The sequence below is a fragment of the Urocampus carinirostris genome, chromosome 7 (assembly GCF_059441175.1).
Source record: "Urocampus carinirostris isolate Australia breed hairy pipefish chromosome 7, RoL_Ucar_1.0, whole genome shotgun sequence".
NCBI lineage: Eukaryota > Metazoa > Chordata > Actinopteri > Syngnathiformes > Syngnathidae > Urocampus > Urocampus carinirostris.
In genome coordinates this window covers 2828637-2851562 of record NC_142355.1, presented here as the reverse complement: position 1 = coordinate 2851562, position 22926 = coordinate 2828637, and positions in this window count along the sequence as shown.

Sequence of the window (22926 nt, the reverse complement as noted above, 5' to 3'; positions counted from 1 at the left end):
TCCTCCAATCCGCCAACCAACGGATCGAAGAATCCCACCTTGTCATTTCCTTCCTTTCAATAAAACCAAGAAACGAGCGCAAGTAATCTCAGTCTTCCTTTCGTCCTCTCTGACAGTAGCTGCAAAAAAATACATATGAACAAATTGTCATGTCCAGCACAGTTGTCATGGCGCCCAGCTGGCCCTGCCCCTTGACACCGGCTGAGACGCATTGGACTGATTGCTTTTGGAGTACTTAAACGCTCCTTTTGGGACATCCCGTTGCCAGACCATTGTTTTACCTTGTTGAAGACCTGTTCATGCCTGTTTGATCTGAACAGGGTTGGGTAGGTTTACTTTAACTTGATTACTCTCAATGACTTTTGGATTACTCCAATACCAAATATGCTAATAAAAGACAAAAGAAACTAAATATGTTTAAAATGACTTAATTTTGTGCAGGCTTGGGGAGTAACGGAATACATGAAACGGCAAAAATGATGTCGGCAAACTGTTTGGATTTATTTTCATTTTGTTTCTGTCGCATTTTATGTTAGTTTTGCCGGAGATCAGATAGATCAAAGCCAGGAGAGAAAGCTTACCACGTGTTGTGATTCATCTTTTTATTCATATTTAGTTTTTTTTTGTCTTTTATTAGCATATTTGGTATTGGAGTAACCCAAAAGTCAGTGAAAGTAATCAAGTTAAAGTAACCCTACCCAACCCTGGATCTGAGTAATGCCTAGATAGTAATTTTGCCTGCCTTTGAACCTGCTTTGTTTTGTTTCTGGTCCGTCTGTGTGTTGGACAACTTTTATTTCTCAAATAAAGTGACAGATCGGCTACGCAAATGAGTTCCGACTTCCTGCTTCCCGGCCCGTTTCCTGACACGAATATTGTCAAAACATTTTTCACAGGTATATTAATTACCCTAACGGTACAGATGCTCCAACGACCGTGGGAAGCATCATCTGAGTTGCAAATGATACAGATCATCTGTGATTGTTACAAACAATGATACTATTGAAAAGAACCTTTTCAGCCCTTTAAAATCCTAAAAATAAATAACCCAGGGGTGGTGGGCGGATTGTTCCAAATATCGATACCGTGCAGATTTGCCCTGTACACGAAAGGTCCCCGGTTCAAGATCAGGTGGAAACATGTGTGTGCCTGAAGAGGGATGGGTGCCACTAGGTTGTTCCAACCCACATGTGTCAAACTCCCGTTCCGCGGGCCATGTCCGGCCCGCCGTGTAATCATATCTGGCCTGCAAGACCATTTTACATTACTGTTATTAATGGCCCGTCAATATAAACAACGCCGTCTCATCCTTGGACATTATATTCTGATGTCTTAGTCACTAAACCTATTCCTTCATATATGACGTGTACTATACTATATGCCAGGGTTCGGGAACCTATGGCTCACGAGCCAGATATGACTCTATTCTATGAGTACCTATGGCTCAGAGACATGCAGTGGAATCTCGGTTCTCGACTATAATCCGCTCCAGAACCCTGTTCGAAAACAGATTTGTTCGATCACCGAAATCGTTTTTCCCAATTAAAGTAATGTAAAATAGTTTTAATCCGTCCCAACACCCTGAATGTTTACCATGAACGTAAACATGAAGCTAACCCAGGCTAATCGTACGTTCGCATTACGAAAGTTTACGCTAACATGAACGTGTAAAAATTAAAAAATCAGGTCGTTTACACGTCATTTAGCACCCGGGTCTCCACAAAAAGTGGTGAGCGGTTAAAGAATAAAGAAAATAATTATGAATAGGATTCTTACCTTTGTGGTGGTCTGCAGAAGCCATGCTCTATTCCCTCGAAAGAAGGGAAACTCGCACACCTTCTTCATATGTTGCTATTATTTCTTTCTTAAATGCAATAGTTGTACGCACTACTCTTCTTTTTTTCACCTGTAGCAACTTTGCTGCTTGCACCGACCTTCTTCAGAGGCATAATTAGGGGCTAAAACACTCCGTTCACCGATATTAAAAGCGAAAGCGAAAAGAAGTGCGCGCGCACGTCATAACAGTTCTTCACGAGGGGTGGGGTCAAGATACACGATCTACACCCGTACGCCGCTCAGCATCGCACCCTAGCGTACCGGCGTTCGAACTCCGATTTTTTGAACGAAAAGAGAAGCAAGAATTTCTCGAAATTTTTGGTCGGACTCCAATTTGTTCGAACTGAGAGGCGTTCAAAAACCGAGGTTCCATTGTATTTAATTGCATGCACATTTTCTCCATCTCGTTCACAACTTGAGCCATTGATCCTGTTCAGACACACGCAAAGCCAAACCAAAGCTGAATTACAAGACAGTACTTTTCAGAATATATAGGACACGCTTTCACTACTTCACTTTACAGTCAAGGTGTCACCCAAAAAAAACTTGTTTTGGCTGTACAACGCTAAAGAATCCTTTATATAAAAGCTCACTATATAATCCGTGTTCAGTGTTCAGATACTTTTTGATGAATCCACGGAACAAATTGTAAATACGCCAAAACACCGGAAGAGAACTTAGAGTTATTTGATTGGGTGAGAGGGAAGGATGGGTGGAGCTATGCAAAACGTGCCAGCACTCCCTCCCATCTCTCGCCCTACTCCGTCTGCGCCAAAGGTAAGCACATCAGGCTCCCTGTTCTCAGAATGTTGTGACCTTTTTACAAAAATATTTTTGTAGCATTTTCATATTTCTACTTTTGACAGGAGATATATTAAGGAGAGCAAAATCTTTTGGGATATTTAAGTTTATTTTAATATATACATTGACATAGGAGCAAAGGAATTCGAATGTTATTTTAATGTTAAGTTCTAAGTTGTATAATTTAACAAGATATTTTATTTACAGCAAAATAATAAATACTGTATAAGTGATTTAAGGTTTAAATGTAATATTTTTGTCTGTTTTTATTCATATTTATGTTCGAAAAACATTCAGTTTAAGTGTGTTCAATAAATGTTTATCCTGGTTGGCCCGTGACCTTAAGTGTGTTTTGAATTTTGGCCCCATGTGCAATTGAGTTTGACATCCCTGTTCTAACCCAAGACACACCAGAAGAAATGGTGCTTTAGGGATCCAACGAACCAACGAACCAGATACATATTAAGAATTTTGATAGCATCTATAGTATTGTCCAAGGATTTTTGCTCCTGCACCAAATTCCTCAGAACACCTCTTCTTTATGTCGATATTGCAGCCCTTTACTGTCCCACCCAGTACCGTTGGCGACTATGAGTTTTTGCCTGAGTGTGTCACTGACAGGCAAACCTTCAGCACCTCTCCCTACCTGGCCTGCTGCTACATCCTGCTTTCATGGGAGAAGAAAGGGACAAAATGAAGCTTAAAAAGGACAAAGGTGACAAAAAAAAAGGACAATGGTGTAATTTGTATGTTGAAGTGGTCTGCTACTGTGGCAACACCACCAATCTACATCAACACACACACAAAAAAAATATTAAATTATCATGACATTGAACCAGAATGGAATCTCGGACCCAATTGCGTTCGCTTTAAAGGAATTTTTATTGGAATGAGTTGTCAGAGCTTGCTTTGGAAGCCGATGGTTGTCGGTCGCTAACAGCGTTGGTAGGCAGAAGCGATACTGCTTAGCGGGCAGGTCGATGGCCAGGGCAGGAGAGTAGATCGTAAACGTGGGACCGAGACAGGTTGAAACAGGAGGCAGGCAGGAATCAAGCAGGAGAGGTCTTTGGTACTGGTAATCTGGCGAAACACACAGAGAGACACAAGTACGGTCTGACACTCCTCTCTGGGTGCTGACTGCTTAAGAGGGGAGTGCCAGCCAATCAGAGAGCGCGCTCCTTACCGCCAAACGATTGCCCCAGGTGTCTTGAGTTTGGCAATCATGACAGACATTCCCAAGCCAAAAGTAACAGTATCTGTTTGGTATTGGTCAATACACAATGAGAGTATTTACTTTGATGGGATAGATGACAAAAATACCCAGCATCGCCGACAATGAAAATATAGTGCCTTAAAAACATGGACAAAGAAATAATCCTCTTATCACAGTCTGTTTGTTTACTTTATTTCAGTTGTCTCTCCCCTTAAAGAGTATATTGACTAGTTGTGAAGGTTTTAGTCAATTAGTCTCCAGAACAAAAATGAATAATATTATTGATGTCAGCGCAAGTTAATTTCAAGGCAAAATCAGGAATGGGTAAGTGTGTTACAGCCAGCACAGTGGCTTACTGGTTACCAGCCTTCCTGTGCAGAGTTTGCATGTGCTACGCCGTGCTTGCGTAGGTTTCTTCTGGGCACTCCGGTTTCCTCCCACATTTGAAAAAAACATGCATGTCAAGTGGCCGGTCCCAATTTTCACTTGGTGTGAGTGAGTGAGTTGTTCGTCCATGTGTGCCCTGCGACTGGCCGGCAACCATTTCAGGGTGTCCCCTGCCCACTGCCCGACGATTGCTGGGATGGGCTCCAGCACCCCCGCGACCCTACTGAGGACAAGCAATACAGATAATGGAAAGATGGATAAATGGATGTGTTACATTGTGTGCTTTGAGCACTAAGTGCTATAAAAGTGCATTTTGTCCATGTAGCATCTGCCTTTGAATTTTTCATTTTGTTTTCACGGTGAATCAATGTACAGTGTATTTAGGTCTCGATCAGTTTCAGCCATACACGTACTTTATTTACTGTGGGTCGGTCGGATACCTTGATCACTAGGATCAGGACCAATGTTCCCTGTAATTTTCCGCGGGTCTGAGCGTTCAAAGTCGGTGAGCAACGCTTGAAACAACAGTGAGCTACAGCAATCCCAAGTGTGGCAACGAAGTCTTTATCAAACATGTCCAAAACTTGACATCACGTTACATTTTGCTGAGTTTCCGGCAATGCAACATTACTTTTCACTTTTGAATGAATTGACTAATGTATTATTGCAAAAGATTGTAAAAACAAAAAAAAAAGATTGCACAAGATTTCCATTTCTTTTTTTTCCTGGTATCCCTTGTTGCATAATACTAACATTTTTGGGGGCTTATTTTGTCAGTTGCACGATACAAAACTCTATTTAATCATATTTTTTAGTGCAAGTACAATTTTGGCAACAAAATTGACTTCCACTATGATCTTTTTCTTCTTTTTCCCATTTTTTTAAATTTCTTTAAAAAAATCTCACTGTGTTTATTTTTTCCTAGCTGTTACTTTTTTTTCATTTTGTTATCGATTTACTTTTTTTTCCTTTGTTTCTTTCTTTTCTTTTTTCTGTTTTTTTTTCTGGATATTTCCCTCTTTTTTCTCTCCCTTTGTTTCTTTTTTCTCAGCTTTTCACAAATTTTTAATTTTGGTATTTTTTTTCTTTTTTGTTCTATTCCCCCTTCCTTTAAGTCATTTTGTGCTATTTTTACATAATATTTGGTCACATAGGGATAAAAGAAGCAAAAACAACCTGAAGAGCCGTTTTTGACCTGAAAGAGCCGGTTCCTTTTAGTGAGCCGAGCCAAAAAAGCCGGTTCTCGAAAAACTCTACTGACTTTACTCAACTTCGTTCTACTTTGACCTTGTCTTCAAAATACCACATTTAGAACACAACGTCAGTCATGCACTGTAACTCTGACTTAATTCGCTTCTTAATTAGCAATTTGGAGCCCAGATTTTTGTGAGCTGGCTAGATTTTCTTGTGCGCGGAAAAGCTCTGGGTAGTGCGCAATTGTGCATACACGCAGCTTAGAGGGAACATTGATCAGGACACGTAATGTGGTATGTCTCGGGCAAATACAGCCTGGTGGCCCCCAACCCTCTCCAGGCAAAAAAATGGTTCCACCTGGTCCACCCATGTTAGGCAAATCTGCTAACCACTGCACTACAGTACTCTGTAGTAATTAATATAAGAATTAGCTATCTGGGACCTACATACTAACATATTTTTGATTTAGAAAATGATGAAAAAATGAATTTAATGTTTATATACACAATCATATCGGCATTGTGACAACACTACGTCTCATTGCAATACATGCTACAATGATTTTGTTTTTCAGTTAAGCTTGCTGTAATTATATCGGTTAAAGAGACTGGATATCGATGTTCCAAGCTGCTAAGACTTGCCAATAGATTTGCATCTACCTGATTACGGCTGCCGATTCTTCACCATTATTAACCTTCTAGTCTTAAATGCTTTCTTTGAATACAAATAAGCTATAGGTTATGAAACGGGGATTGTTGCTAAGTAGCGAGCGGCTCAGTTCCACCGATGTTTTTTGTTTTGTTAGTTAATGACATCTATTTCACAATAATAAGGTGAAACAGGGGCAGCACGGCGGCGCAGTGGTTTGCGCATGTGCGGCACAGTTCATGTCTTGGGAACCTCCTGTGTGGGTTCAAATCCAGCTACCAACCTTACTGTGCGGAGTTTGCATGTTCTCCCTGTGGGTTTCCTCCGGGCACTCCGGTTTCCTCCCACATTCCAAAAACATGCATTTCAGGTGAATTGACCGGTCTAAATTGTCCCTAGGTGTGAATGAGCGAGTGAGTTGTCTGTCCCTGTGTGCCCTGCGATTGGCTGGCAACCAGTTCAGGGTGTCCCCTGCCCACTGCCCAATGATTGCTGGGATGGGCTCCAGCACCCCCGCGACCCTACTGAGGGTAAGCGGTGTAGCTAATGAGATGAGATGAAAAGGTAAAACAGGTGCTGAATATAACTCTGGGTTCACATAGCAGAGCCTCATTCTCAATTCAGATTTTTGGGTGAAATCTCATGTTTTTGTCTGATAGATCACAAATGTCCAACTAAATGTGCTCAGTGTTTACATTGATAAATGCAAATTGCAGCTATATTTGTAGCTCTGCCAAATATATGATTCACATCAGATTTTTCTTTTAATGGTACCGGATCAAGGATGTTATACATTTGACTATAAAGGATTTTATACAATCGAATACAAATTACATTTAATGCAAAATATATTCAATGGCTGGGCTGTGGTGCGATGTCAGGGCACCCTAGTAGAAAATGTTGTTTACAGGAACGGCGGGAACGGGACGTAAGGCTGATAAGATAATGTTTTTGTTTTGTCAGTTAATGACATCTATTTCACAATAATAAGGTGTAACAGGTGTTGAAATTAACCCTGGGTTCACATGGCAGAGCCTCATTCTCAATTCAGATTTTTGATGAAATCTCATGTTTTTGTCACACATGTCCAATTAAATGTGCTCAGTGTTTACCTTGATAAATTGCAGCTATATTTGTAGCTCTGCAAAATATATGATTCACATCAGATTTTTCTTTTAATGGTACCGGATCAAGGATGTTATACATTTGACTATAAAGGATTTTATACGATCGACTACAAGTTACATTTAATGCAAAAGATATTCACTGGCTGGGCTGTGGTGCGATGTCAGGGCACCTTAGTAGAAAATGTTGTTTACAGGAACGGCGGGAACGGGACGTAAGGCTGATAAGATAATGTTTTTGTTTTGTCAGTTAATGAAAGCTATTTCACAATAAAAAGGTATAACATGCATGCTCTATTCAGATTTTTGGGTGAAATCTCATGTTTTTGTCTGATAGATCACACATATCCAACAAAATGTGCTCAGTGCTTGCAAAGCAATCATGACCATATACCTTGATAAATGCAAAGCAAACATTGTAGATGTAAATTGCAGCTATATTTGTAGCTCTGCAAAATATATGATTCACATCAGATGTTTCTTTTAATGGTACCGGAAGAAGGATGTTATAAATTTGAATATAAAGGATTTTATACTATCGACTACAAATTACATTTGATGCAAAAGATATTCACAGGCTGGGTTGTGGTGCGATGTCAGGGCACCTTAGTAGAAAATGTTGTGTACAGGAACGGCGGGAACGGGACGTAAGGCTGGTAAGATAATCAGCACATCCAGACGCAAAAAAGCCCTGATGACGTAGAAACGCTCGGTGTTGTTTTGGTTATTCCAGACATTGCGACGCTCTTCTCCAAGAGGGTGGAGCCCAGGGGGCTTCATTGGCACGCCCATGGGAGGAGCCGGCACACCATCTTGCGGTGTGACGGGGCCCAAAAAGGAGAGAGCTAAAGGACTTGAGAAGAGGGCTTCCCAGAGACTCCAATGACACTTTTTCAGCCGTTTTCAACGGATTACACGTAGTTAAATTGTTAATTAAATTAAATCTGCCCCTGTTTGAAAATGTTGCACGGTATTTTAAAATAGTGTAAACAATGCAATGTAAAAAAACATTTATTAATAAGAGAAAATAAAATAAGTCAAAAGAGTCAAACCAAACACCAGAAATATAACAAAACCTAAATACTGTAAATTAGTAGTCTCCAACATGGCTCCCACGGGCATTATGTACCCCCCTTATAACACCTGAGTAGCCCACGGACAGGTGTTAAAAATAGCTCACCAATGATGGGTCATTGTTATTTTCAAGGAAATGTGATTCTTAACTGGAGTGATGTTTTATTGGTTGACTTTGCCCGATTTACTTTGAATCAATGCAACTCGGTAATTGCATAGTAATAACATAATGAAAGCAAATGTTGTTATTTTTTGAAAATACGTATCAAATTTGAGACAATCATTAACAAATCGTAGCCCTAAGCTTCAAAAAGCTTTGTTTTCCCTGCTGTATTAGAATGTCAACAAGCCGAAAAGTATCTTCCATTTGCACAAAAAGTCAGAATTCTCATGATTGCCCATTGCCCTCACCTGTGCCTGCTTGTTTGGCGCCATCTGCTGCTCGTTGCATGATTAGCTCTCCTCCTAATTAAACTCAGTGCTCTCACTCACTCCTGGTCAGTCCGCCAGTAAAACTCTGCACTTGAAAGGCAAGAATTTTGACTCTGTCTGGTATCCTGCTCGTGTATCCAGTATCCGGTAGCAATCCTGTCTGCCCTGTCCTGTCCGGTATCTTGTTCGTGTGTCCAGTATCCGGTATCGATCCCGTCTGTCCCGTCCTGTTCGTATCTTGCTCGTGCATCCTGTATCCGGTATTGATCTTGTCAGTCCCACCCTGTCCTGTATCCTCCTCGTGTATCCAGTATCCAGTATCGATCATGTCTGTCCTGTCCTATCCAGTATCCTGCTTGTGTATCTTTCATCCGGTATCGATCCCGTCTGTCCGGTATCCTGCTCGTGTATCCAGTATCCGGTATTGATCCCGTCTGTCCCATCCTGTCTGGTGTCTTGCTAGTGCGTCCAGTATCCGGTATCGATCCCGTCTGTCACGTCCCGTCCTTATCTTGCTCGTGCATCATGCATCCGGTATTGATCCAGTCAGTCCCATCCTGTCCGGTATACTGCTCGTGTATCCAGTATCCAGTATCGATCATGTCTGTCCTGTCCGGTCCGGTATCCTGCTTGTGTATCTTTCATCCGGTATTGATCCCGTCTGTCCGGTATCCTGCTCGTGTATCCAGTATCCGGTATCGATCCCGTCTGTCCCATACTGTCCGGTATCTTGCTTGTGTGTCCAGTATCCGGTATCGACCCCGTCTGTCCCGTCCTGTCCGTATCTTGCTTGTGCATCCTGTATCCGGTATTGATCCCGTCAGTCCCATCCTGTCCTGTATCCTGCTCGTGTATCCAGTATCCAGTATCGATCATGTCTGTCATGTCCTATCCGGTATCCTGCTTGTGTATCCTTCATCCAGTATCGATCCCGTCTGTCCGGTATCCTGCTCGTGTATCCAGTATTTGGTATCAATCCCGCTTTCTCCTTTTCTCTCCCTCTATCTTTTAATCTCTTTTTCACTGTATCTCTTTCTATTTCCCTCCTTCTGTCTGTTTCTTTCTCTCAGTCTTTCTCGTCCTTTCTGTATCTTTCTTCATCTCTCTCTCTTCCTTTCTTCTTTTTTCTTTCAATCTTTCTTTCCCACAGTCGCTATCACTTTTTTCGTTGTCTATCATTATCAATTTATCTCTGTTTCTTTTTCTTTTTTTCTACCCCCCTTTTTTCTCTTCATTTTTCTCTCTCTCACTTTTCTTCTTCATTTTCTCTTTCTGTATTATAACTTTGAAAACAAATGCATCTAAAGAACCGTTTGGAGCAGAAAGAGCTGGTTGTTTTCTGGGAACCGGGCCAAAAGAGCCTGCTATCTAAAAAGAGCCGAATTCGAATCACTTGTATCAGGGAAGAGGGAAGAATCAGAAAAACGAGTCAAATGAAATTCATCATGTAGGCTATAGAAGAGTGTAAGTTGTCTGTTCTACTTTTCTTTCTCTTTTGTTCCGGTTGCCGTGGAGGAAGACAGCCGAAATAAATCAGTGTGTGTGGCCCACTGTTGCCTGAGTGGGCTGGGACGGAGATGAAGCCGCTCGGTGCGGCCTCAGCTTTTAATGATGTGCAGTGAGCCAGTGGAGGCGTGTAAATCTGCGGGTGGCATCTCATTCTCTGCAGCTTCAATCCCGACCCGGACACCCGGCTACTACCGTCAAATATGCCGCTCTGTCAGGTTCAGCTGCAACAATCTTTATGCTAGGTTAAGGTGATGAGCTGACACTTTTCATACCAAAGTTAGACAGATTCTGACTTCAGGGTTATCACACAAATGATTTTAGCTTTGCATCATGCTAAAAAATCTAATACAGTGGAATCTCGGTTCTCGACCATAATCCGTTCCAGAAACTTGTTCGAGAAGCAATTTGTTCGATCACCGAAATCATTTTTCCCATTACAAATAATGTACATCGTTTTAATCCGTTCCAACACCCTGAATGTTTACCTTTTTTTACCTTTAAGACACAAATAACATAGATGGGGCGGCAGTAGTTACATGTCGAAGTGTCCTTGGGTAAGACACTGAACCCCTAATACCCCCAATAAGCAGGTTAGCGCCTTACATGGCTGCAAGGCCGCTATTGGGAAATGTGGAGCACATTGTAAAGCGCTTTGGGAAGTCATTGACTTGAAAAGCGCTATATACATGCAGATCATTTCATTTCATTTCATGTAACCCAGGCTAATCGTACGTTCGCGTTAGCGTAATCCTCCGTACGAAAGATTACGCTAACATGAACGTGTAAAAATAAAAAAAAAGATAAAGAAAATAATTATGAATAGGAATTTTTACCTTTGTGGTGGTCAGCAGAAGGCGCAGATGGACGGTGAGAGGGATGGAGGTGGAAGGAAAATTATTGTTTGGAAGGAGAGTCCCCTTCCATAAAAGCTTCGGGGAAGTCTTCTGTCTGAGGGGTGGTCACACGTTCAAATCTCTTGGCTACGGATGACTGGCTACAGGATGTTTTTTTTCTCTTAAAATATCTATCCAATGACACTTGCTTCTGCCTTCTTTTTAGCACTTTTCGGAAGTGGGTTATGACAGTGTCATTAAAGTCATGATGACTATGGTGGCTGCAGCTTCATCGGTGTGGTGAAATTCTCTAACTCGGCCCATTTGCTACACATGTGTTCAATCTCGGACGTCCCCTAGTGTATTGGAGGTGCAATTGCACCTGAGAAAATTAAACGGAGTAAAAAAATGCGATGTGAAACATCCACCCCGGCGTTTGAATTCCGATTTTTTGACAGAACAGCGAAGCAAGAATTTCTCGAAATTTTTGGTCGGACTCCGATTTGTTCGAACTGAGAGGCATTCGAAAACAGAGGTTCCACTGGACATGTATTCAATAACCAGTGTTGGGTGTGTTACTGGAAAAAAAACTATAGTTACAGTTACTAGATACTTCATTCAAAAAAACAATTCAGTTACTTCCCCAGACTCGTGGTTAATGGTTTTGTCATGATTACCCAAGTGGAGCCACCTGGGGTAATCATGTGGCGCGCTGGAATGTGCTACCTGGTTGGTTAATGCTCCCTTTTTAAACGCGTTACGCGGAGAACTCTTTGTCGGAGGATTACTTCTGTACCCCGTAAGACTCTCCCGATTACGTGTGCCTTCTTGTTTACCTGATTCTGCCTGCCTGCCTTCGATCCGACCTGCTTTCGTCCCACACTACGATCTTCTCTTCAGTCCTGGTAAACTCGACCTGCCTTCGTCCCACGCTACGATTAATCACGTCTCCCGCTAACCCTTACGCTTCCCCAAATAAAGAACTGTACGAACGCTCTGGGGTCTCCTGCTCTGTTCTGGTCCTCCTGACAGGTTTGCGGAAAACTTAACTGCCAGGGTCGTGGGGGAACCACTTCCTCTTGTGTGTCCTAGCAAGTACAGCCTAGTAATATCCATACCTGTCATACCTGTACGTTTTTGCCATACAGAGTAAGTTTATTATGCATTTTAAGGCGTGTACGACGTATACGAAAATCTGTACGGAAGCACGCAAATTTGTCAATGATAGTGTCATGTCCAGCATGGTGGCCATGACAACCAGCTGGTCCCGCCCCTTGGCACCGGCTGTGACAGATTGTCTAAATTGCGTGTTTTCTTCTTAAGGGTGGGTTTTGGGGACTGCCGGTTGCTGGATCATTGCATTAGTCTGTTCTGTTTTGTTTGACTCAAGGAAGACCCGTCATGCCCGTTCGTCTGAGTTAGTGCCTTTAAGCCTGTTTTGAGTGTATTACCTGGTCTGAGTTCCTGATTGCCTGTAGCCCTGTTTCTGTTTTGTTTTTGTCCCTGCGTGTTGGACAACTTTTATTTTCTAAATAAAAGTAACTGATCATAACGCGAATGAGTTCACACTTGACAGATAGGTTCCATCCGGTATACACCGACTATCACCAAACAGCAAATCATCATACTAATATTTTATTCCTGCAGTACAAATGATTAAAATGAGATGATTTAGTACCATCTTTCACTGCACAACTGCTATTTAAGGTCAACAAAAACATAGTGCCAGAAATCAACCATAAATTATTCATTCTGAAAAAGGGAAATTATAACTTAAGGGGCTGTAGTGAATTCATAATCCCAATGGTGAGAACAACCAGGAAAAGTATGTGTGTGTATGTGCGTGGAGTCAAACTTTGGAATAATTTACAAGACGAGATCAAACGGTGCGTCTAGTTAACTTTGTGTTATTGTTGCTATTCTCATATCATAATTGTTATTATTGATATCATTATAATTGTTGTTATATCATTGGTAAATTTGGAGGGGAAGAAGAAGGGGTAGATAATACAAGCATTTTCTTCTTACTACCCCTTTTCGAACATATTTTGTAACGTTATTTTGTTGTTGAGTTACTGTTTTTGTTCTGTTTTTAATTTTGATGTTCGAATAGTTTTCATTCATTCATTCAAATGTTGCTGGAAATGTGAGTCTGTAATACTATTGCATGCAGGGTTGGGTAGGGTTACTTTAACTTGATTACTTTTTTAATTACTAAATTTTATGTTAGTTTTGCCGGAGATAAAAGAGATCAAAGCCAGGAGAGAACGCTTACCACGTGTTGTGAGTCATCATTTTATTCATATTTAGTTTATTTTGTCTTTTATTAGCATATTTGGTATTGGAGTCATCCAAAGGTCATTGAAAGTAATCAGGTTCAAGTAACCCTACCCAACCCTGATTGTATGCATACATGTAAATAGCTTCTTGTTTTTATAACGCTGGCAACTTTGTGGACAGCAAAGTAAGAATTTCATTGTGCAGGGAATCGTGGTTCTTTACTGTGCATATGACAATAAACACTTTGAATCTTAAATATTTTGCATGATACATCGTGAGCAAAGGAATAACAATTACCGTAAATTCCGGACTATAAGCCGCTACTTTAAGTTAAGGGTTATTGTTCTATCTTCGTTATTCATTATCCATTATCCGTTATCGGTCAGTTCATAATACGCTACAAAGCCTAGGAGCCGGGACTCTTACTCTCAGCCAAAAGGCTAAGCTAAGGTCCTAGCCCTAAAGCCTTGCTGCGATCATTGCGAATGCACCGTTCCCGGAGGTACTGCAATACCGGGCTGATCGGCCAAAAGGCCATGAAGTATGCAGTCCAAAAACATCAGCAGCCGGCCGCTTCACTGTGAGTATACAAATTCTGAACCACAAGTTGAGGACGACAAGTACGGGATCTTTTTTAACAGAGCTGTTTGCTGTGTTGCGAGCGTGTTCCTAGTAGCGTCTTGCTACCCTTCACAGGCACGGTTTGGGAAGAAAGTTATAATATTATTATCAAAGCTTTGAAAACGCTCTCGGTGTACCGTCTTTCTTTGTAAATATGTGTAACCATGTATAATATGTTTTTGCAACTGTATATTTTTGTAATGTATTTATTTTAGAAACTTGTTCTGATATGTTTTGTACGAGCAAATGAGAAAGAAGGGGCGGGGCAAACGCGGGCTGATGGGAAGTGGAGTAAAGGTGAGACGTGTTTGTGGATGCGACCGACAATAGTGGATATATATTTTTCCCACCCTTACCTTTGGAAATATACACTTTTTTCCTTGGATTACTTTCAACGGGCACCTCAACTCTGCAGGTCTGCATTAAATGTTAAGTACCGGTATCATTTTCCGATCATTTTGACAGCTGTGTATTTTGTACTGTGTCGAGTATGGGTTAATTTCGTGTTTGTATTGCGTTTTTTCAATGTAGGCGCATGCGGCTAATATACAGGTGCGGCTTGTGTATGTACAAAATCGGTTTTCCCCCCGAAATGTGGTGGGTGCGGGTTATAATCAGGTGCCCTCTATAGTCCGGAATTTAAGGTACCAACCAGAAGACGTTGTTATTAATGATCTGCTTTCAAAAAGTAGTGGTGTAATGTGCCATGTTGTAATGACAGGTGAGTTACAAAAGTGTATCAAAAACGCGTTACAGTATTTCTTCAGAGAAAATTAATTGCAATCCAGGAACCGATACTTTGTGACGCGTCACTCCCAACACTGTCAAAAAAAAAGCATCAATCACAGCTGAAGAATTTAAAGAAAAAACAGCTCTTAAAAATGGCGGTGATTAAATGCCTGCAATGCACAACTTGGATGGTACGATGTAACCTTGATCGTCGCCACGGAAGCAACCACATGATAATGAAGTCATTAATCAAAACAAAGGGGCTCAACACATCATGATTAAATTCTATGTTTTTTCTGCTTGTTTATCGAATCTGTTACTAACTTTTGCAAAAGTGCAATCCATTTTGTCAAATGCCGATAAACACATCAGCCATGTAAGTTTTGCTCGCAGATCGGCAAATAATTAAAGACCGTGGGTTTGAAAATGTGCGTTCAATAAATGAGACACACAATTCCAATCCAGAAAATACGTGGGATGATGATTATTTGTCCGATTCTTCTTCTTCAAGTTTAGCAGCATCGACACCATGGTTTTGTTGCAATACCGCCCCTTTAACATTTGTCACATAAGCTATTCATCGAGACATGAAAAACATGCATGCAAAACTCAAGATTGAATGAATGAATGAAAACTTTATTCGAACATCAAAATAAATACAGAACAAAAACAATAACTCAACAACAAAATAATGTAACAAAATATGTTTGAAATGGGGTAGTAAGAAGCAAATGCTTATATTCACTACCCCTTCATCTTCCCCACCAAATATACCAATGATATAACAACAATTGTTGCCATGGCGCCCAGTTGGCCCCGCCCATGGACACCGGCTGACTCTCATTGACTGATTGCTTCTTGACAGTATTTAAACGTGTTCCTTTGAAGGGTGCATTGCTGGATCGTTTGTTATTCCTGGTTAAACTCTGTGAGACTTATGTGAGACTGTTTCCTGTTAAATGCCTAGGTCTGTGAATCTGCCGGTATTTGATCCTGTTTTGTTCTGGGTCTGATCCGTTTGTTTTGGGGCATTTTTTTCTTTTGAGTGGGTTTCCAATCCACTCCTGCGACCATCGATTCCCGGATCGATTGTGCGCCCTCCTCCTCTTCTCCCAATAAATTGTGAGTTCGTCAACGCGAGTGGGTCCTTTCCTGTTTCCCGCTCCGCTTCGTGACAATGATATTAATAATAACAGTTTTGATATAAGAATAGCAACAATAACACAAAGTTAACTAGATTCCCAATCTCCTGCATCACTCATACCCCACCCTCCTCATCTCTGTTTTCTGCCAGGAATGTTCCTTTGTATCTAAATAGTTGGACATTGTTTGATCTGGTCATGTAAATTGTTCCAAAGTTTGACTCCACACACAGACACACACATACTTTTCCTGGTGGTTCTCACCTTTGGGATTATGAATTCACTACAGCCTCTTAAGTTATAATTTCCCTCTTTCTGAATGAATAATTTATGGATGTTTTCTGGCACTATGTTTTTGTTGACCTTAAATAGCAGTTGAGCAAGACTAAAACACCTAATGAGCTTACTAACTACTCAAATCTATTCATTGATCTATGGTATCTTGATAACAAATGACCATTTTCACCTTTAAGGATTTGTTTTTTTTTATTGAATTGACTATAAGGGATTTAACATAATACAAATTCAATTTTGCTGAATGCAGTGGGGATTTTTCACAGGGAAGGCTTGGGGTCAGTGTGGCCTGGACAAGAATTATGTTTACATAAAAACGAGAATGAGGACAAGGGCTGACGCGGGAAAAGGAGACGAGGTTTCTGATAAGCTTTCTTGTTGTGAGTCCTTTAGACATGGCGGCGTCTTCCGGCGAGGAAGAGGTGACGTTGGCACCTGGCCCGCCCCAGGGGCGGAGTCAGCACGCCCCATGGGAGGGGCCGATGCCCCGACGTGTCAAAAGGATGGAACACGGACGACAGAGAAGGGACAAGACAGACAGACAGGAGCAGGGACGAAAAGATGGGGGGCTCGACAAAACTAATTAGACTAATTCGACAATAATTTGGCTGGCACATTTCGGGAGGGAAACCGATTTTGTACATACACAAGCCGCACCTGTATATTAGATAGATGCGCCCACATTGAGAAAATGCAACACAAACACAAAATTAACCTATACCCGACACAGTCCAAAAATCACAGCCGGCAAAATGAACGGAAAATGACACGTTTGATGCAGACCTGCAGAGTCCGGGTGCCCGTTGAAAGTAATCCAAGGGAAATAAGTGTATATTTCCAAAGGAAAGGGTGGGAAAAATATATATCCACTATTGTCGGCCGCATCCACAAACACAATTTACCTTTACTCCACTTCCCGTCAGCCCGCGTTTGCCCCGCCCCTTTTTTCTCATTTGCTCGTCCAAAACATATCAGACTATAGTTTCTAAAATAAATACGTTACAAAAATATACAGTTGCAAATACATATTATACATGGTTACACATATATACAAAGAAAGACGGTACACCGAGAGAGTTTTCAAAGCTTTAATAATAAGATTATAACTTTCATCCCAAACTATGCCTGTGAAGGGTAGCAAAACGCTACCTAGCGACACGCTTGCGACACAGTTGACGGGTCTGTTAAATAAAATACACCGTACAGTAGAAACCACGGTATACCGCCCTCATCTTCCTACTTATTACTGACGTCATCAAAGCCATCTTCCTTTAGTTTGGGAAAGAGACTTTGTCATATAGACGTAAGTGTGCCCTGCGATTGGCTGGCAACCAGTTCAGGGTGTCCCCTGCCCACTGCCTGATGATTGCTGGGATGGGCTCCAACACCCCCGCGACCCTACTGAGGATAAGCAGGGTAGCTAATGAGATGAGATGAAACAATACATGTCATTTCTTGGTCGTGCTTTTATTCGTTTAGCAGGCCACATTTTGCCCACGGGCCATTATTTGCCTAAACCTCATGTATATGAATAAATATGACTTCATAGGATTAATCAAACTATTCCCGCTTTGTTCTTTCTATTTTCCATCCCTGTGGCGATTTCTTCCAACTAGCTGGAGCCAGGTCGGTTCACATGACCCTTTCTTCTGTGCGCAGTAGGCACCATTTTTCCCCGCCACACTTTCATTTTCAGGTTTCCTTTGTATGACTCTACAGCGTAAACAAGCAAGTGAGCTACCGGTTGGGGTCGGCCCACCTACCAGCATCCGAGGGTAAAAACCAGCAAGCACATTTTCCACTCTTAATTTGTTGTATTTTTGCTTGGTGCATTCTTTTTTACAGAAAGAAAAACTGCAAAATAATAAAAAAAAAAACGTGATTAGTGAATAAGTGAAGATAACCTGACACAGCAGATAATGAAGGATGGTAGGTAGTTTGGTAGGTAGTTACAGAAGTTAGGTGTAGGTAGTGTTGGGAATTAAATATCAAAATGTACCGTTTACCAAATCGTTCGAATTAGTTATCTGACTCCATTAACCAAACACAACCTACATTCACCCAACAATTTATGCGCACTCGTTTCTTGACGGAAAAGCCGACATTTTCACACGGGGGGCAGATTTAATTTTATTAACAATTTAACTAAGTGTACTCCATCGAAAACGGCCGAATTAGTGTCGTTGGAGTCTCTGGGAAACCCTCTTCTGAAGTCCTTTAGCTCTCTTATTGGCCCACGTCTCCCCGCAAGATGGTGTGCCAGCTCCTCCCATGGGCATGCCAATGAAGCCCAACGTGGCGTTTTTACATCATCACGGCATTGTTCTCAAAACAACACCTGCCGCCCTCCGTCAGAGTCCTGTCATCCAAATTCCCTAGTCTAAATATTCTGCATTAGGAACAGCCTGAGCTGTCATTGAACTAAAGCCCAGTCAGTGAATATCTTGCATTAAACTCAATAAATGTAACTTTTATTCAATCGTATAAAATCCTTTATAGTCAAATGTATAAAATCCTTCAGTCTGCAGGACTGGTCCCTTGGGCAAACTTTTTAACCCGATGCAGCCCGAGACTCAAAATGTTTGCCCTTTCCACTGGAGTAGATCGTCTCAAAAGGCTGCACATCATGCTAGCAAAGATTGGATATTGGAACCAACTTCGGATCAATGCAGATGTTTGAAGTGCTTAGTGCACCGCCACTATTATGAACTGATGCCGATAAACATTGGTGTAAATGCTCCTATGGGAAGATTTTCTATCGACTGACGATAAAGATCGGCTCATCGCATCCGTTTCTTTAAAATGACTCGCGTGCCACGAAAACTACCATTGAATCAGGTGTGTTGGAGAAGAAGCAATGTCATTAAAATGGGCTTAAGGCGTTATAGGCTCATTCATTAAAAATGCATTACAAACCTCAATTGAGGAACAGAGCACAGGCCAAGACAAAACAAAAGGTGAATCTTGAAAGAGAATGTTTGTGCTCCGCAAGAGAATCACCCACGTTGAGACGCTTTACCATTTTTGGGTGGAATTTCATTTTCTGGCCTCGGAGAGCAGAATGTCTTCCTTAGAAAGCTACTGCATACCTGTTGCATACCATACAAAGTACGTTTTTCATGCATTTTAAGACGTGTACGACGTACAAGAACATCGGTACGGAAAAACGCAAATTCGTCAATTATGGGTACCATCCGGTATACACCGAAACAGCAAATCAATCAAGTCAAACTAGTTCGCCGCGGTAGCCTCTATCTCGGTATTGTTTTTTAGTTGCAAACGAAGCAGGCGGTTTGATGCTACTATGTGCATGTGTCTACCGCCTGGGGATTTCCCATCATGCATCATTCCGTGGTAGTTGTGTAGTGAAAGGAAGTCCGTCTCTTTTTAGAGAACCGGCTTTTTCGGATGAACTCATTAAAGAGAGCCGGCTCTCAAACGGCTCATTTGCTTTGATGCGTTATATTACGAATTATCATATCTGTCAACCTGTATGTTTTTGCTGTACAAAGTACGTTTATTATGCATTTTAAGACGTGTACGACGTACAAGAACATCGGTACATAAAAACGCAATTTTGTCAATTATGGGTACCATCTGGTATACACTGACTATCACGAAACAGCAAAATCAATCAAGTCAACCCAGACCCAAACGCGTAACGTTTTCACACCAAGCTTTATTTTACGGAAATGGGGCAGTCATGTGCGGGAACACAAACGCCAGCGATTCGGCGATCGCTGGGCAGAAGAGGTGAGACAGAGAAGACAGGTGTGAGAAGCCAGGGGCAGACAAGATCGAAACCGGGCAGAACAAACGGGATCGATACCAGATGCAGGATACATGAGCAGATACCGGAGAGTACAGTACAGACGGGATCCATACCAGATACAGGATGCACGAGCAAGATACAGGACGGGACAGACAGGATCGATATTGGATACTGGATACACGAGCATCATACCAGACAGGACGGGACTGATGGGATCAATACTGGATACAGGATAAACGAGCAAGATACTGGACAAGACGGGTCCGACACGATTGATACCGGATACTGGATACATGAGCAGGATCCCGGACAGGACAGACGGGATCAATAGCAGATAGTGAAGACACGAGCAAGGTACTGGACGGGACGGGACAGACAGGATTTATACCGGATACACGAGCATCATACCGGACAGGACGGGACTGATGGGATCAATACTGGATACAGGATCATATGAATTTCCCTGCGGGGATGAATAAAGTATCTATCTATCTATCTATCTATCTATCTATCTATCTATCTATCTATCTATCTATCTATCTATCTATCTATCTATCTATCTATCTATCTATCTATCAATCTATCTATCTATCTATCTATCTATCTATCTATCTATCTATCTATCTATCTATCTATCTATCTATCTATCTATCTATCTATCTATCTACTGGATACACGAGCAGGATACCGGGCAGAGTCAAAATGCAAGCCTTGCAAGTGCAGAGGTTCATTGACGGACTGACAAGGAGTGAATGAGAGTTTAAATAGGAGGGGAGCCAATCAACGAGCAGCAGCTGGCGCTAAACGGGCGGGCCCAAGTGAGGGCAATGGGCAACCGTGACAATATATATATATTATTATTATTCATTTCACCCTTATTTAGAAATGTATGTATTGATTTATTTCTGTATTTCTGATGGAGCCATTTTAACAAATTATTCATTTTATGGGGCTTAATTTTCATTTTATCCAGCTAGTTATTCAAGCATTTAAATACCGTATTTTCCGCACTATAAGGCACACCTAAAACTCTTAATTTTTTTCAAAAGCTGACCATGCGCCTTGTAATACAGTGCGCCTTATTTATAGATCAATATTAAATCGCAAAGTCTTCCAACTAACTTGCTAACTTCAACTAGACTAGATTAGATTTCCCCCCGAACGCCAAGTAGTCCGCGGTGTATGCTGGGTTTTATTTACCGGCGTTTCATTGGCTAACCAATGTGTCAATCATCATTTGAATCGATCACTATTGGCTAAAGTTATTCGGAGGTCAAGGGGCGGATCCTTTTTATCATTTACAGGCTGGCATTGGCTGAAGCGTCAAAACAAAGCCTGCAATTGGCCGAAAAGGATGAATGCGTATAGCACGTGGTTGACGGCATACAGAAAGCATTTTTTTACCATTCTGTATTTGTAAATATTTTATTCTCCTGGATTTACTAAACTCACGGATATAAGAGGACCATGGCTGCACATTATTATTGAACACAACGACTTCGGTGAGCTACTCTGGCTATATATTTTCCCTGTATCTTGTTTCAGACTGAACTCGATGTTTCTGTGATAAGCGGTGCAGATAATGGATGGAATGGAGTGTCTATTTTTAAATTAAACTCAATTCCAAGTGTTTATTGTCATATGCACAGTAAAGTTGCGAGCAAAAAAGAAAATAGAGACTAAGGAATGGTTGGCATTTCTTGAATCCCAAGACTTTAACCTTCCGAATGATGGAACGTTGCATTTGAGTGACATCGTACGGACACCGCATCCGCACGTGTCTACGACACGTATTTGCTTCTTTGCAAGCTTTGGGAATGTTAAGGGGGAAAGAAGTTTGACTGAACTATCTGACTGTTTTGTCCACGTTCCCATTGTAGCGCCTTATAATCCGGTGCGCCTTATGTATGGCAAATATAGGACCAAAAACTATTTTTTCTGGGTGCGCCCTATAACCCGGTGCGCCTTATAGTGCGGAAAACACGGTACATATTTACTTTAAAATACACAAATATACAAAACAATGTGTATTTTCTATGTTACAAATGCAAAATGATGTAAAATGAGGTAAATTAACGAAAAATTATGTAAAATGACATACATATGTAAAATGACATATACATATGTAAAATTAAATCAAAGGACATTATGATATCGCTACAAAGTTTGTTTTCCAACAAAAATACGGAAGCAACATATTGTATGATGTGATACTCAAAGGTTTTTTATCTAACTAGTATTCTAGTAATCTAGTATTAATATTGTGACAAATTGCTGCTCGTCACTCTGGAGGTCAAGATTTTCTCTGAAGAGTGGGATTATGATAAAATGGTCTGCAATTATTTAGCGCTTTTCAAGTCAATGAAGACCTCCCAAAGCGCTTTACAATGTGCTTCACACCCATTTACACACACTCACACACTAATAGGGAGTCAGCCATGCAAGGCGCCTAAATACTTTTTGGGGGCATTACGGATTCAGTGTCTTGCCCAAGGACACTTCGACATATAGCACGGAGGAGCCGGGAATCGAACCTGCGACTTCTTGATCCTCGTCAAGATGTGCGCTCTACCTCCTGAGCTAAGGCACTGAAGAACAACGGTGACCAGATGATGAAGGTAATGTATTTGAGTCAGCTCAGGAGCCATCTCCCATCCATCCATTATCTGCACCGCTTATCCTCAGTAGGGCCGCGGGGCTACTGGAGCCCATCCAGCTATCTTCGGGCAGTGGGCAGGAGACACCCTGAACTGGTTGCCAGCCAGTCGCAGGGCACACAGGGACAGACAATTCGCTCGCTCAGTCACACCTAAGGACAATTTAGACCAGCCAATTAACCTGAAATGCATGTTTTTGGAATGTGGGAGGAAACCGGAGTGCCCGGAGGAAACCCACGCAAGCACGGGGAGAACATGCAAACTACGCACCGTAAGGCTGGTAGCTGGATTTGAACCCATGACCTCAGAACTGTGCCGCACACGCGCTAACCACTGCGCCGCCGTGCTGCGGAGCCATCTCCCGCTACTGGTAAACATGG